The 18,056-nt window shown below is 34.9% G+C and overlaps 1 protein-coding gene across 6 annotated transcripts in view; it reads right to left on the bottom strand.

Annotated features, from left to right (window-relative positions):
• The window catches only part of APBA2 (amyloid beta precursor protein binding family A member 2), a 339,818-nt gene that overhangs the window by 275,054 nt on the left and 46,708 nt on the right, over positions 1-18,056 (bottom strand). For 5 of the 6 annotated variants that reach the window (XM_031955464.1, XM_031955470.1, XM_031955469.1 and 2 more), the window contains exon 2: positions 6,007-6,096. The exons of the other annotated variant lie outside the window; for it this stretch is intronic. The gene's annotated coding sequence lies outside the window, so the exon portion shown is untranslated. The remainder of the gene's footprint in view (positions 1-6,006; positions 6,097-18,056) is intronic. 6 annotated transcript variants of the gene reach the window in all.

Raw genomic sequence — 18,056 nt, 5'->3', positions numbered from 1 at the left:
TTAAAATCTTGGCTCATCAGCTTCCAAACTGCTTTGGGTTAATTTGCTTCCCTTCCCCCAGCTCTTCTACAGCACAGTACTTTAGGCAAAACATGTACTAAATTCATTTTGGCACATCCACATTGATGGAGGTCAGGGAGTTGAAGATAAGGAAAAAGAGGGTAAAACTCAAAAAGAAATCTGATTTTATAGCCAGAGAGGTATAACTAGTCACAGAATTAGGTTCTACTGAATTTCTTGCTTATTCTAGAGATGTGGTACTATCTATTGGAAGCAAAATAATGCAATTAGTAAATATTTCTAGTTGCCTCTTTTGTAGCATCTACCAATTACTACACAGGAGAAAATCTAGCACATTGGTTATTGGTGATAAAAGCCTGAGGATTGTGGGTTTTTTTTTTAAGAAATTCAAATCTTCTGCCACAGACTAATTGATTTTCAAATCAAACACTTAAATAAGTGCATCTTGATTTCCATATGTATTATAAACAATTATGCCTGGACTTTTTGACTCATAAGGCTATTATCCTGAGAAATAAAATTTCATAGTATTAGTTCATTTTAAAGGTCAATCTTTAGGGCTTCTCACTGCCTCAAGGAACTAGAACTCTATACCTTCCTTTTATCCCTGCAAAGAGAAATTTTCTATATGCAACAGCTGCATGGCAATAAGCTCAAATATTTTCATAAGCTATTTTCTCAAGCATGTAGATAAATCTGCATCCAGCATAAAAATGTCAGTGTGAACCACACATTGACATCCTAAGTCATCCCTAAGTTTCTATATAATCATTCTATATCCAGAGGACATTACTAGCTCCAAAAAGAAGTTACAGGGAAGCAGATTTGAGCTTGATACAAAGAAAAAAAATCTAATAGTCAGAGCTGCCCAGAAATATAATGGATAGCCTCAGGGAACTACTAAGTTCCCATAGCTGATGGTCTTCGAACAGAAACTCAATGTCCTGCTACTTGGGAATATAATATATGAAACTTATGCTCCTGATAGAGACCAACCTAAATGACTTTTAAGGTCTTTTCCATTTTGTGGATTCTGTTATATGCATCTTCCTATCCTCATAAAAATAAAGCAATTAGAAGCTCCTTAAAAGCTTTTCAAAAACATGAATCTTCAACTAAAATATCCATTGTATCAAACAGTTCTGAAAAAGATGTTCTCAAATGCTAACAGTATAGCAAGAGCCATGTTATAGTCAATATGAAAAGCAAATAAATGAATAAATAAGTTCTCAAAGGATAAAAATAGCTGATTGTAAGATTTTGAAAGTGGCCAAATATCACTTGAACAACAATAGGGTACTGACACATCAAACCCAATCATAATGGACTAGCACCACTAGATGATTAGGATCCTAAACTGAAAAGGGATTAGCCATACACTATTTATGGAGATATCCCTTTTGCCCCATGTGAAGAGAATAAGAACACCTATGATGGGATGGAAGTATCCATTCAGCTCTAGCCTCCTCCTCAGATTTTCAAGCTTCAAATTCTGAAAGAAACTCTTTAGACATATCACGTAAGAAAGGGCAATCGTGACCTGTGAAGTTTTAAACTTAAAGGGCCATGATACCAGTGTTCTAAGTGGAATCTCAAGCTACTTAACTCTGCAGACTTTTTTATGAAACTTCTTAGTCTGTTCAGTACTCTCCTCCCCTTATGATTTACATTCCCCTCCAGCTTATCTTCTAATTTTCTGCTCATTTAACATCTGCCATTTATATTAGAGCCTCAGGCACAATTTCCTAGCTAACATCTCCCCTCATCCCATTCATTTCAGCCCTATACTTTCCTAGTCACTTCCATCACTAATATAATCTCTGTTCCACGTATATGAAAATGGCATCCTCCCTGATCCCCATACTACTACTCTTAGATCCTTATTCTACTGCCATCGGTTAATCAGCTCTGTTTGAATTAAATACCATCCAATTATAAACTGATCGTTTCAGTTTCTTATCAATAATATCTATTAATCTGAGTCACTTTCTCTTACTTCTCAACCTATTTATGCCATCCCCCTTAGAGTTTTCAATATTCTAATTGATGAATTCCAATTAATTTCTAGGATCTCCATCTCCATTCTACTTGCCACCTAAGGATGATCACATTTCACAATTCTTCCTATTCATCTTATACCCTATCCTCTAGAATTTCTTTCTCTGACTCAAATCTCTACTCTCCTATTCCTTAATCTCCTAACAAGCCCATTCTTCATCCTCATTAAGACTTTTGGTCCTTGTTCCTCTCGATTTTCTCAGGCCATCATTCTTCTACAGACCTCATTCTCTCCTTCCTCAGTCTTAACAGTCACCTGCAAAAGCTCTTTTGCTTACTTCCCATGGAACATTGGGCAAGTAACTCATCAATTTCCTTACCTGTAAAATGAATACATTAGATTAGATGACTTCCAAACATCCTGCTCTAATTACTTTGTGATCTTTGAGTTTCCTTGACCTTGTAGTACTATTATTTTACTACTCCTTCCCAGTCTCCATCATGGAGATCTACCATCTTTCACTCCTAGTCCTATGGGATCTGCTGGATAGAAATAGTTAAACTATGTTGACTGGGTTTTCAATCAACTTATACTATCTAACCTCATGCCCTCTTGTTCCTACATTGAAATCCTTTTAATTATCTCATTGGCTATATTATATTCCTTCCTAATAGTAGATGTTCCAAACTTTTTCCCCTTAAGCTCCCCAATCTACCTTCTTTCCCTTAACTTTTAATAGATAATCCTCTATATCACAACTTCTTAAACTTTTTCTACTTCACTACCCTTTTTGAACTAAGAAAATTTTGTGTGATCCTGGTTGTTTAGGTATATAAAATAGGTATACGAATTAAACATTTGTTGATAATGAATCATAACTTCATAACCCCCAAATTCAGTTATTCAACCCCATATGAGGTCATGACCCACAGTTTAAAAAGTTTTGATCTATATATTATATATTCCAACTTCATTTCTCTTCTCTGAAAGAGTACTACACTGTTTCATCACGTCCTTGTATTTTCTAAGCACTGTGCATCTTTTTCCATTTTATTACCTTTAAAAGGGTGCAAAAATGAAGGAATGATGTGATAAAAATTACAAGACAACAATGTAACATATCGAAATGTAACCTGAGTCATTTCTGTATCATACCAAAGTATAGAAAAAGTATTAAGCATCTTATATAAAACAATGAAATCCCAAGTTGAAGAACTATTTATCTATGGATAAGAAACTTAATTATGGATGGCACTGACTTTTCACATCAACAACCAAATTTATAGGTCACAAAGACTGATACACATTCTGAAAGGGTGTTGTTGTTTGACTTTCATTTTCAAAGACCAGTGACATTCCAGGTGATGTTTTGACTTCAACATGAATTGGATTTAAGTGAGGCAGAGTTATGCAAAGTCATCAGTCCCACTTTTCTTTCCAGAGTAATTTAAGTCCCTAGAAAAATTGATGTCACCATTTTCAAATAATACATGTATTTAAACCTCTTAGTTAATACATTGGTTTGAGACAAATAGCTAAAGGTCAGCTTAGTGAATCTCAACTAACTTAAAGTGATGACACTCGTCCCTTTTTAAAGTTTGGGTTCAAAATATATTCAAAGCAAGTAAATATTTGCTTGGAGAAGGCCAACTGTGGGTAAAGATAATCATTTTAATGCTTATGCATGACCCTTTCTGAGAGTGCCCCATTGCACTGTACTTCTGAATATTAACCTAGTTAAGGAGAACATATTTTTATATACCTGGCTTACAAAGAAACATTACTATATTTAGATGTTTGCCCTAACAATCTTCATATGTAACTACCAACCCAAAGTGCTACAGAAACATGAATTTTTACTATTAGTATCCTATCCTTGTAGCAAGTTCATAAGCAAAGTTGACAGTATCAAAGGTGGCACCATGCTGGCAATAGATAAAACTGCTTTGAGCCTTTTTTACTAGAAAAGGAAGCACAGGGCATAGAGAGAAATCAAAAGAGAAAATTAATTTTTAGCCCCTATTAGATGTTAGACACTGAAGGATACAAGGGATGCTCCCCATATGCAAAAAGACTACAATCTGGTTAGGATGATATATACAGAACGACAGAAAACAACCTACTCATACACAAAGGAATGTATGATACATGATGAATGAGCAGCAGAGACAATACATGGAATTCAGAGTAGGGAGGAAGCAGTCATTGCAATGATCTGTAGTAGGGTATAGTGGTAAGGGAAGAGATCATTAAACAGCTGTAGAAAAAGTACTGGACATTGAATAACTTAAATCTCTTCAAGATCTCCAACTGATTCTTCACTCACTTGCCAAATGATATTCCTAAACCACAGATCTTAGAATATCACTACTCTCCTCAAAATTCTTCAGCAGCTCTCTATTGCCTTTAAATTGTATAAAATTCTTAATCTATAATTTAAAGTCTTCTGCAGGATGACCCCCACCTACTCTTTCTAGGCTTGTCTCTTATTACTGCCTTTCATATACTCTCCATTCCAGTCAAAGTGGTCTGCTAGTTTTTCCCACACATATGCACATGTGTAATCTCCACTTTTGGAATACATTCCCAATTCACCTTCAGATCACAGAATTTTTCATAGTGAAGTTCAGGTGCCACCATCTATATAATGCCTTTTTTATTCTCTTTATCCAAGTGCTGGTACTCTCCCTTGTAAAAATCCCTGTGCACTTATCTAAATTCATGTTTTATCTTCCCAGAATAGTTCCTTGGGGGCTGAGGCTATTTCACAGTTTTTCTTTGAAACCCCTAGGACAGATAGTTATTATCTCTCCCATTTGGGGTTTTCTTGACAGAGTTACTAGAACTGTTTTCCCCTTTCCTTCTCAAGCTCATTTTATAGTTGAGGAAACTGAGGCAAACAGGGTTAAGTGACTTGTCCAGAGTCACACAGCCAGGAAGAGTCTGAGGCCAGATTTGAACTCAGGAACATGAATTTTCCAAACTCCAGACTCTAGATTCTATCTGCTACATCACCAAACTATCCCTATAATTAACAATCCTTTGCTCTTAATATACAACAGATGTTTGTTGAATTTGTTGGAAGAATTAGGAGGGGTGGGAAGTAATTTTTAAAAAGATCCCAAATGTGGGACTTGGGTGAACAATATGAACAAGGATGTGAAGTAAAGCTGGCCAGATGATTTTTATAGGCAGTGGAGGGTCTTGAGTGTCCAATTAAGAAGTTGAGATTTTATCCTGTGGGCAAAGGCAAGCCACTTAGAGTTTCTCAGTAGAAACATAAAGTATTCAAATCAAAGTTTTAGGAAAATTAATCTGGTGATTATGAGTAGTATGGAACGAAGAGAGATGCTTGGGGTAGGGAGATCCGTTACTTAATTGTAAGAAAAAAGAAGCAGCCCAAATCTCCCCAACCCCACCTCCACCTCTCAGAAAAATAGTTCTCTGGGAAAACAAAACAAAACAAAACAAAACAGCACTTGAGTATAATAAAGAAGCCAAATGTAGAAAGAACTGAAATTCTCAAGTGAAATCAGACCAGAATTCACAATTAGGGATTAAATATTTCAAGTAATATTCAAGGAGTAAGGAAACTATCTTCATAAATTACTAGAAGAATGTTTCTTGACTAGTCTGCTTTTGTGGAAATGGGAAAAAATTACCTCTCTACACTCTCCCCTCCCCCCTAGAAAAAACCCATCATCTCTGCACCTAAGTGTTAGAAAGGCTGATGCCTGCTAAATTTTGCAAAGAGCTGCCTGTCAGTCTCCCTGGTATAGGCACAGTGTTATAAATTGCAGTAATTACCCCATTGCAGAGATGTCTTTAACGAACCTATCCGTTAACTGACATTTAGAGTCAAGAAGTGACATACAGCATGTTCCTGAGGCTAAAAATAAACACATATACTAGTCTTGACTAATCTCCATCTCCACAGAACATCCACTAAAACACAATATCTGTGGATGCTTAGGAATTGGAGGCACCTTTAATTAAAGTCCTCCATCCAGTGTTCCAGGGTCTTGGGGACTTCCCGTTCACTGTCAGGTACGAGCCAGACCAACTGTAGGGAGCATCTGAAAAGCACAAAGAAATATCAGCATCAGGGATGCATGATATCAATTGAACCACACATGTTCTTTAAACTATATGCCTGTCTGAAGACCAATCCCTAATCATACTACCAAGTGACACATTTGTCCTTCTAGGTTGGTATTCCTGCTATACTAGTCATCTTTTAAAATTAAATATTAGAAAAAGAACCTTCCCCCTATCCACAACAACAATAAAAAAATCCCACAAAGATAAAATAGATGAAAACTCAGAGAACAGAGAATGCAGCATTAAGGTTTGAATGTAAAATGCTTTCTATACTGCAGTATTCCTAATTTGCATCATAAACCTTCCTGGAATCTATTGCTGCAGAGCTTAATCAAAGCCATCCTCCATTTACTACTCATATGCTACATAACCCTTGTTCCCACTCTCAGTAGGTCATACTATAAGCGGCCCCCACATTGATTAAAAATTCTTTTTTTGATTAGTGGAAGCAATATGAAGTGGAAGCTCTTCTCTCTCTCTCTCTCTTTCTCTCTCTCTCTCTCTTTCTCTCTTTCTGACAGAACAGATCATGAACACTTATCATAAAGCCTGCTGTACAAACGAGTCTCAGACACCATGGCTGTCTACTTTAGGACAGTAGGGAAGGACAGTTCTTAAAAGGAAGGCCAAAGGGAAGGAAGCTACAGTTTAACATCTGAATAAATTTTGATAAGGTGGAGTTTTACTACCCCTTTCTTAAGACTATGGTTCCAAACTCTCAGTATTCTCAAGAACACAGACATAATTTAGAAGTAGATACAAATATGTATAGGCTGTGCCACTCTATGAAACCATTTACTGTGAAAGGAATAGAAAATAGTTTCTAAAAATTGAATTTTTGAATGCACCCTGATCTATCATTCCCCACTCCCAATTTAGGTTCTGATTAAGGAAATGAGAACTAATGAATCCACCAGCCAGGGTTTCTGACCTCCTTTGTGGTTGTAGCAAGTTTACAGGGCAGTGCAAGTTTCTGAAGAAAAGTTCTAAAACCAGAATATTAGTAAAGAAGCAATATACATTGCAATATACTTCTGCAGATCAAGACCTAGATCCAAGGTAGTAAATGACAATAGGGTTCTTTAGCAGTTGCTATGCAATGAGTGACAATGGACTGAGGCTAGTCAGAGAAATATTATAAGATATGTTTATATAACTATGCTAACAATTCATTTGCAGCCATAGGATTGCCAAAGCAGGCTCTTTCTTCACCAGCTGCCAAACAATTTTAGAATTTTATCCCCTCACAACTGTATTCCCGCAGGAGTTTCCTTAGTGGCCTCTCTACTTCCAAACTATTTTCCTCCACGTTATCCTACACATAGTGATAGATTATTCTTCCTAAACTACTACTCTCATCCATGTCACTACCTATGTTAAAAATTTTTCCCATTACCCTTTGAATAAAGTCTGGACTTCTTAATTCAGCATTCAATTACCTTTACCAATATGGCCCCAGTGAAACTATTTCTTTCCAATATTCAGTTTCAATCGTGTCCTCATCTTCATAACCTTTTTTGTGGTTTTCTTGGCAAAGATACTGGAGTGGTTTGTCATTTCCTTATCCAGATCATTTTACAGATGAGGAAATTGAGGCAAGTAAGGTTAAATAAATAATACTCAAGTGTTGGCCAAATATGATTTCTTATTCCTGATAGCAAAATTTTGTTCACACCCTGGAATCCTTTCAGAATGTCCTATTCATTTTTCTCTTCCTAAATAAAACTACCTATCCTTTAAAGCTCAAAGCCATACTTCTTTCATTAAAGATACCTCCCCACTTCTCACTTCCACCCCAATAGTTGTCTTCTTTCCATGCTAATGAGGAATTCCATCCTTTTTTCTAATGCTTCCTGAGTCTAATTCCTTCACCAAGCTTGTTTTACATAGTAAAAATTTCCTTAGGCAAGATCAGTCCTTTCCTATGGGGAAATCTAAGCCATCTATATTATTTTAACATAATGGTAATTCTTTATGCTTTTACTGAGCTCTCCAAATAATTTATATACACATTAGGTTATTTGATCTTCATAGCAATTTTGTGGTGTCAGAAAGGTTGGGCAGAGTAGTGGATTAAATACTGGTCTTGAAGTTAGAAAGACCTAAATTCAAATTCTGTCTCAGACACAAATAAAGTGATTCTGGGCAAGTCATTTAATCTAAGTGGTCATGTAAAAATCTGTAAAATGGGGACAGTAACAGTATCAACCTCACTGGATTTTTATGGCGATAAAACAAAATAATGAATGCAAAGCATTTTTAATATCTTAAAGGATTATATAAAGATGAGTTCTTATCCTTATTTGGTGGATTGGGGAAAAAAAGCTGGCTCAGAGGGAACAAGTGATTTGTCTAAAGTCACATAGTTATTAAGTAGTTAACACTACCTAAAATAGGACACACATTTTTTAGCTTCTGGTCCAATTTTTTTTTTTGGCCATTGTTTGCCATTTCCTTCTCCAGCTCATTTTACAGATGAGGAACTGAAGCAAACAGGTTAAGTGACTGGCCCAAGGTCTCATGATTAGTAATTGTCTGAGACTGACTGTGAACTCAGGAAGATGAATCTTCCTGACTTCAGATACAACATGCTATCCACTGAACCATCTAACTGCCCTTAAATACTAAATAGTGAATATGATGTATTTTTGTGCTAAATTTAAATAATGCCCTAGGTAATGTTAATATATTCTATTTGACTTACTAGCAAATGAATACAACTTCATTCCTGGAATCTCTACTCATCCTTACTATTTAGGCATTCAGTGAATGAACGAGTCAACTAAACATCGAAAGATATTTATTGGTAATTAGGCATAATCCATTGGTTAATTTATGCATCCATAAAATTAACAATAAACACATCAAGTTAGGCAAATGTGAACTGAATAGGAAACAAAATTAATACAGATATGGAAAAGTTCAGGAAAGATTAAACTCCAAAATGGAAAGGAAATAATGGGAGGAAAAACAACTTAGTAAGGCCCATTAAATATGTTTTCTTTTTCAATAATGGTTTATTGTAATACAGTTTTAGTACCTCCTCAACTATATTGTAAATTATTCTTTCCATAAAGAAAAGAATCATGTCCATTTTTATCCTAATTTCCGTGAAACAAAAGAATGCACTCTCACTACTATCCTCCATAAATCAAAACCATGGTCAAAAATCCAAAGTGACCTGTCTGAAAGCCAAATCCATCTACTTAATTACAAGATTTTGCTGCAACAGACAAATAGCCCATGGTCACAATGTCAGAAGACTCTGTGAATCTCGAATATTTCAGTAAGGCCTGTCTTCAACATTATCAGCAAGACATAAAAACACATTTTTTATTTTGGAAAAAATCATTCTAGAGAGAATTCTCTTAGGCCCAAGGCAACTCTGCACTTAGATTATTAGTTCATTTTCATTTGGGGGGAGACTGAGAAACTATTGACTCACAACATGTAAAAGAATGAGGAAGTATTGTGTATAGGAAAAAAAGGGGATACATTCCTTACCATACATGCACTAATATATGTAATCCCTCCCTTGGCTGAAAAGTAGAGATATTTTAAGCCTCTAAGTGAAACAAGAGCAGGTCATTGCAGAAATATCTACTTTTTCCCCAATAACTAAAAAATTCACATTTCTTCATAATATTTTCTCAGAAAATGGTCCCTAAAGACTAGTATATTTAGCATGGACATTTTTCTTTATGAAACTGCTGAGTTCTATAAAATTTCTCCCTATCTCCTTCTGTGTTCAGTATCTATTTAGAAGACCCTTTAAGTAGACTCAGAGTGGAGCAATTCCCAAAAATGTTGTGAAGTGGGACTTCTGTTACCGATTCCCTTAACAATAATAACAAAAATAATTATAATAGTTAGTATTTATATGATGCCTTAAGGTTTGCAAATCACTTTACAGATAGTTTCTCATTTTATCTTCACAATAACCAAAGGAGGCAAACACCATTTATCCTCAATTATAAACAAGGAAACTGAGGTAGACAAAAGCTAAATGATTAGCCCAAAATCATATAGTTACTAAGTGTCTGAGGCTAGATTTAAATTCAGTATTCCTTACCCAGATGTAGTACTCTTTAAGTGCCTTAACACTGCAAAGATTTAAAAGTCTCTTTATTGTGGAAATTCATCCTAGGGTAAAAAGTGATGTTTCATAGCCCCAGACTGCATTCTAACTCGAGCCAAATATCTTTAAAATGAGTTATTGGTCACATGGAAGACTAGATGGAAATATAAAAATGGCTCAATATAAATCCATCACCACTAGAAAAGAGGGGGTAAATGCATATCTTATGATGATAGATCAGTCCAATCATCAGTATACATTCATTCCTTGAAGAAATCAGGTGTCTGACTTCTGATACCTCATGTATACATATATGTGTATACACATACACACACACACACCCCTAGACAGCACAATGCCAAGGAATAAGATCCCAAAATGGAAGCATTTCCTGACCTAGTCACAACAAAGCGGCTATTGATGGAGGAGGTAGACAGATATAAAGTGGGAAGGGGTTGGGGCAGAGAGAGGTAGTCAATCTGGGCAGCTTGATGGCAAAGTAGATAGAGCACTGGACCTGGAGTCTGGAAGAATCATCTTCCTGAGTTTAAATCTGGCCTCAGATACTTACTAGCTTTGTGCCTGGACAAGTCACTATTTGTCTCAGTTTCCTCATCTGTAAATGAGCTGGAGAAAGAAATGGCAAACCACTCCAGTATCTTTTCCAAGAAAACCACAAGTGGAGTCACAAAAAGTTAGACATGATTGAAAAACAATTGAAAAAAACTGTATTTCAGAAGTAGTTTAAACTGGCTTTTTGTAACTGCCCTGGGAACCCAGTTACCATTTACAGCTGCATATTGCTTTTTATAAGAAAATATGTCTCAAGCTCCCAACAACTGACTTAAAAATGAACTTTCAAACACAATCTACTTCTAAGGGATACTTTGTCCAAATATATGCATAAATCCAAACAGAATAACCACTTTACTTTTCCCCACCTTGAAAAATCTATAATTAGCACCTGGTTGATATTGAATGAAGCTGCCCTTTAGAATATGAATTTATTGTCAAGTGAAAGATGAAACTATTCTGATGAAAGATAACCTCTGCTGGTATAGAAGAAAATCCTAAGGGATAGTTATTTTTACTAGGATCACTGAGAAGTAGGATTTTCAGAATGAACATCTACAATAAATGTCATAGTAAAATATTCTGTTTTAGGAAATCCTATCATATATCACCTATGTACCCTAACATACAAAAACACACCTGTTATTTACCAGAACATCTCAAGGTCACCTTATGAATTTATAGTAGGAATAAACTTGAAAAATCACTTGAGTATGGGATTTCTTCAAGTAGAACATTTTTTTTACTTTACTTACCAGATCTTTGTCCCTCTTTTGGCTTATAGCATAAGTGATCTTTTTTTGTTTTGTTTTGTTTTTGAGACTGGGTCTCCCTATCTTAGCCAGAAAATGTATTGGCCACACACAGGTCCTTTTTAGGAGGATGGGAGCTTTAACCTGCTCTGTTTCTAATGACTTCATCCATTCAAAGGCAATCTGGTTTACCTCCCACTTCAAAGTGCTCACCACATTAGTCCCTTATTTAGTACAGATATCTAATCAACATAATTGACTGTAACTCTGAACTTTCAAAGTTAAGCAATATACCAGCCTCAGCCCCCCCTAAAAATCAAGAATTATGGACATGTACTACTATACCAAACCCATTACTTTTATTTAGTATGGAAGAAAGAGACTCTGGTGTTTCCTACCATGATGAGTGAAAAAGCTGTGCTACTCCTGCAGATGAAATTCCTTTTACTTAAATAACCCAGCTATATGAATTAATCATAGAATTTTAGAGCTAAAAAGAGGTCCTCTAGTAGAGTCCTCATTTTGCTAAAAAGTAAACTGGCTCCAGGATAAATTAAATGACTTGCTCAAGATCACAAAAAAAGCCTCCTGATTATCAGTTCAGTTTTCTGCCTCTTAGTCTAATATTTTCCCCACATCACAAAGCCATGTCTTAAAAACTTTTGTGCACTTCCATTGAGCACATGAAAAAAATATTTAAAATAATCTTTAGTCCATCATTCAGAGCTTTCTACTCTGGTCTGACACTAATTTTCCAATCCAACTCAATTTTCTCCCTAAACTCATTTTATTTCCCTGGAGGCCACATTCAAAACTAAGAACTCAGATGTACTGCATAATTGGGTATTTTAACTGTAAATATTTGAAAATGCTGAAGAACAGTGAGATCTGTTTCCCTGCATCGCACTGTTTTTTTTTTTTTCCCTTTTTGGTCCTGAGAACAGTAGTCAGAAGTCTTGGCACAGTAGTTAAAAATGCAATCATTGGGCATAGTGCCAAAGGTGGCAATGAGCAAGCATTCAGTGCCACTGCACCACATTGCAGTGGTTTTAAAAGTCAGACCTAGTGAGGTGACAAGTTCCAAGTATCTTGGAAGCCAAAGTAAATCTGGGGGAATTGTTTAAGTAACAAAATTAAGAACATCCCCTCTTCCCTAACTCCCACTGAAGAACAGCAAACAAATGTGTTGATTAAGGACAAAAAACAGATCAGGAATCCTTTTACTCTTGTTCCTGGACCCAATCCAAATGAGTAGTGGGCCAGCCTTTCATTGGATAGCCTGGAAAAGGAAGCCTTGGGTAGGACTAGTGATGAATGAAGCAGCTAAGTGAAACCACATTGATTAAACTAAGGCAACTTCTTGTTAAAATAAAAGAAGTCACTCATCTAAATTCTGACCAGAACATCTGCTCACTCAGCACAATTCCACATAGGCTACCACAAGAAAAGAGAAGAAATTTGAGGGAAAATAATGGAGCAAGATTACCTCACAAATCACAATCTTATTAGAGGGCTCTGGTGTGGTTTCAAATATTGTACAGACATAGAATCTGAGCATTATAAATCATTTCTACTGGGAACACATCTTTTTTTTTAAATAGCTTTCCTTGTCAAAGTCCACCTAATAAATTATACCATTCTCATGTGTAATTACGACTTATATTTCATATATCAAAAAGAACTGCTTTACATTCCCTAAAACAACAACATAACATGCAGAATCCACAACTATATGCCCACCTTTGCTTTATGAATTACAAGAGGATGAAGCCATCATTCCTCTTACTTCACAAGGAGCCTAGTGCTTTACTGAAACATTCAAGAAGCATCCATAAATTGGTTTAAGAAAAATAAACTACAAAGAAGAACATATCTGCCTGGTTGTCTATTAGAAAGTATTATAGTACAATTAAAAAGACAAGTAATTATTCTGGCTAAACTAAACTGAAATATGAAAGGTACAGAATAAACATTTTCCCTAAATTCCTTCCATAACAACTCATGTATGGAATAAATTTCAATAACAGACCAGATTAAAAGCCAGAATCCTACAATATGTTGTTTACAAGAAACACATTTAAACTACATACAGAGTGATGGTAAAGGGCTAGAACAGAATATATTATGCTTCAGATGAGGAAAAAAAAAACCAGGGATAGCAATCCTGATCTCATATCAAGTAGAATAAATTCCAAGTTCTAAACAATGATGCAAAAATATTCACCTTCCCTTAAAATATTTTTGAGTCTATTATGTTTTTTAAGTTTTATAGATGTTTTGTTTTTTATTACAAACATTTACAGATTATCTTTCTTTTGTTAGAAAAGACAATCAAGCAGAACTAATAATACCAATGACTTCTGTAAGCAGCCCCCTCATCTTTTATTTTTTTAATTAACATAAATCTATCTTCTCTCTCTTCTACTCCCTCTGCCATTGGGGGGAAAAGAGAAAAAGGAAAAACAAACTCCTTATAATCCCTTATAATAGATATGCATAGTCAAGCAAAACTAATTCAATGATTGTATGCAAAAATATGTATATCTCATTCGGAACCTTAAATCTATCACTTTGTCAGGAAGTTTCATCATTTTTCCTTTGGAATTAGGGGTGGCCATTGTATTAGTCATATGACAATAGTGTCCTAAAACCATACAATTATATCATCTTTTCATGGAGTTAATTTCAAGGCATCTTCAAAGTATTAAATAAACTAGTTTGACTGTTTAATTGACTAAATGTCAGGTGTGAGCAAGAAGGTATATTATTTGTGGTGAGTGAAAGACTTTATGTTTACTTCCTATTCTCTGAATATATTCAGAGGCTAAATAATTTTACTGTAGATCATGTGTGACTTTTGTAAGTATAAGAGAAATGACAAGTTAGCAATTAGTAGTAGTATGCAAGTATGTGCTGATTTTATATTTCAAAAAAAATTCTGTAGCATTAAATAGACTAAGATTGGAGTTTCTAAATTTGATTTTAAAAATGTGGAGAATCCTTGTAGTTGTTGTAATGGAATTTGATAACACAGCATGGCTTGCTCTTTACTCTGTTTATGAGCTTACAAAAAACCATAATTGTGTATGTGTACCTGTGTGTGAAACAAATAAATGGCAATTTTTAAATTAAGTACTTACTTATTACATGCCAAGCACTGTACTAAGTATTAGGGATACAAATAGAAAAAGATGGTCCCTGCTTTCAAGGGGCTTATATTCTAATCAGAGAAGAAAAGAGAGTTCAAATGCAGAGCTGAAAGAAAGGCAATCAACAGCAGACAGGCTATGAAGTGTGTGTGCATTGATAAGACATACATTTGATCTAAAATGGGAGATAAAGCTATTCTAATTAAAATAACTTTATCAGTTTTCTGGTATGGTAGAAAAACCTGAGGATTGGAGGACTGGAGATAATAGCAAGTCCTAAATTGTATCTGGAAATCAAGTACCAGTTGGGAGGAGAAGCCAGAGGACATAGGGCCTGGATGGTGGCTCTGTAGAACCTTAAGAAACTGATAGGGCAGAAGACATCGAATTAGTGACTCCCATCTGATCTAGGATAGGATGAGTCTTGAACATATGCTGGAGACAGCTCAAATCAGCATTCCTGATCTGAGAGACAGCCAATGAAAATGGAATCAGTAAATGTAGTGCTATATGTCACTGGATTACAGTGTATGTGGAAGAGAGGAAAAAGGAAGAGGACTGGAAAAGGTAGGAAGAGGCAAGCCCATGATGTACTTTATATAATCCTCAAATGAGAATTATATATTTGATTCTGGAGGTAACAAGGAAGCACTGGAGTTTATTGAGGAGGGAGTTGACACAGAGTTGCTTTAGGAAAATCACTTTGACAGCTGATTGGAGGACAATTAGAATGAGGAGAGACACAAGACCAGAAGACCTACCAGAAAACTATTGCAATCATCTAGGAAAGAGATGATCTGTACCATAACATCTATACTAATAACAAATGTCTCAAACAAAATCAATGGATCAGTGGAGTAATTTGAAATCAATAGGGAAACATATTTGAACACAATTTCTTATTTTATTATAAATGTATAAGAAACACTAAAAAGTATTAATACCAAATCATGACAGCTCCAGCATTATGTAAAATGGTGCATCAAAAGCTTTAGTTGAAAATTAGTCAATAACTTCTCTTTCTTAAACAGAAATATCTGTCACATGTATTCAAGTACCATGCTTTAAAGAATGTTATATTGATATTAAAATATTCAAAGCTTCAGCATCCATATTTCATTGTCACTGTATAGAATTTAAATGAAAATGAATGACTTAGATGGACTGCTACATTTTTCAGAGATTAAAAAAATGTTTCTTTCAAAACTATAAACTATTTTGAAGTCAGTATTTTTTCTCTACCACAAATGTGCCTAAAAGAAATGTCAGAGGACACACAATAGGTTCTTAATAAATATTTATCCATTTAGAAAGGAACCTTTATGGATTTTTAAAAATTATCTTTCTTCATGTAGAAGAATCTGTAATTTGCATCTCCTTCCTACTATGGAAGTAATTTAGATAGCAAATGAAGGCAACTGGTATAGACAACGCTAAAGAAATAGTGGGTTAAAAAATAAATTATAGAAACAATAATTTCATTAAAAAATGACAACAATTAAACAGCATACTAAATTTTGTGGGATACAGCCCAAAGCATACTTAGGAAAAAATTAAAGCTCAAATATAAAAAATTTTAGTAAAGATATTAAACTTTCTTGGATTTATACAAGTAAATTGAATTGCATATTTGTATTGAAATTAGGGTGATTGCAAATAGAAAATCAATATAATTCAAATCCAGAGAAAGATTTAGAGCTATTAACGATTAATAAGATGTTTGCCTTTGCCTTCTACTAAGTTCCCCAAAAAAGCCTGACCCAAGTGGAAAGCAGTTCTGCTTCTGACAACATAACTCGTACATGAATGTAATTATTATTTTGTCATAAGAAATGTTTAAAGAGCCCATATTAAAGAAACTTAGGAATACTTGTATGAACTGATGCAGAGTGAAGTGAATGGAAAGAGTAGAACAGTTTATACAATAACAACAATATTGTAGAGACAAACAACTTTAAATGACATCAAAACTCTAATCAATGCAGTGCCCACCAGAAGACTATAGATGAAACATCCCAGTTTTACAACAGTACAGGTTAAAACCTAGCTGGAAAAAAATGCATGAGATCATCTACACAAAACTCTGTTATTTTATAGATTTAGAAGCTAACATCAAGAGAAGAAAATGATTTGTCCAAGATCACAAAGCTCTTAGGTAGTAAAGCTGGAAAACAAGCTCAGACTTACTGGATCCTAACCCAACCATCCTCTTACACAGTCATTCTTTTTCTCTAATAATAAATTTTTACAGAGTTATTGGAATTTACTTAACACAGATTTGACCCTTGTGAGTTACAATATATATGTTTCTTTTCTCTGTAAGAGAAATGAGCCTTATGGGAGTCTTTTTATTCATCAAAACAAAAATGATTTTAATGTATTCATTTGGTATTTAGTAAATTCGTACAATGAGCCTGAGATACAAAGATAAATGTAACTTACTTAGCCCGCTCTCAAAGAATGTACAATGTAAAAAATGTCAAGGACAAATACATAGAACTATGAAATAAATTAAAAGAAAGAGGCAACATGCTACAAGAAATTCAAGAAAAGAAGATCATTAATACTAGCTAGAGACAAAGGACCATCGTAGGATTATTACTATCTTAGAAGCCATTGAATTCATCCCTTCATTTTACATATGAGGAAATTGAAGTGAAAAGATGTTAAGTGACTTGTACTGAAGCAGAAATTGAACTCAGACCTTTCTGATCTCAAGCCCAGTACAACACTTATGAATGAGATAATAACTAAAGTGGGCCTTGAAGGAAGGGAGGGGCTTCAAAAACTGGGAAGAAGTCTACTACTGGTCTGAAAAATGGCACAAAGGCCACAAGATGAGAGAATGCAGAATGAGAATAGAAAATGAAAATTAGAGATGAGATAAAGTAGTCATATTAGCCTTAGCTATAGAGTCCTAGCAAAGGAACCCCCCTGAATCCATGGTCTCCATTTATGATAGAATATCATGTCACAGATCTGCCTTTTGGTAGTCTCTCAACTCCACCTTCAGAAGGTGGTGCAGGAAACCTGGCCTGCTCTGCCTTCTAGCAGTTATAGGATTAAAGGCAAAGTAAAGTGTATGTATGTATGTGTGTGTGTGTGTATATATATATATATATATATATATATATATATATATATATATATATGTAGTAAAAGTTATATATGTTATTTATCAAGAATTACATGTTTCCAAGGAATATTTCCTTTAACCTGAACTGCATAACTCATGGCATTTTTACTGCTTCTTCCCAATGCCTGGAGCTCTTTCCCTCCTCATTTCTGCTTCCTAGAACTCCTCCAAGTCTCAGCTAAAGTTCAAACTTGTACAAGAAACCTTGTCCATTACAGTTACCCCTTCCACATCTTAAGAGGTGAGG

The sequence above is a fragment of the Sarcophilus harrisii genome, chromosome 2 (assembly GCF_902635505.1).
Source record: "Sarcophilus harrisii chromosome 2, mSarHar1.11, whole genome shotgun sequence".
Lineage (NCBI taxonomy): Eukaryota > Metazoa > Chordata > Mammalia > Dasyuromorphia > Dasyuridae > Sarcophilus > Sarcophilus harrisii.
The sequence above is the reverse complement of the archived record's forward strand: the minus strand, read 5'-3'. Positions and strand labels throughout refer to the sequence as shown.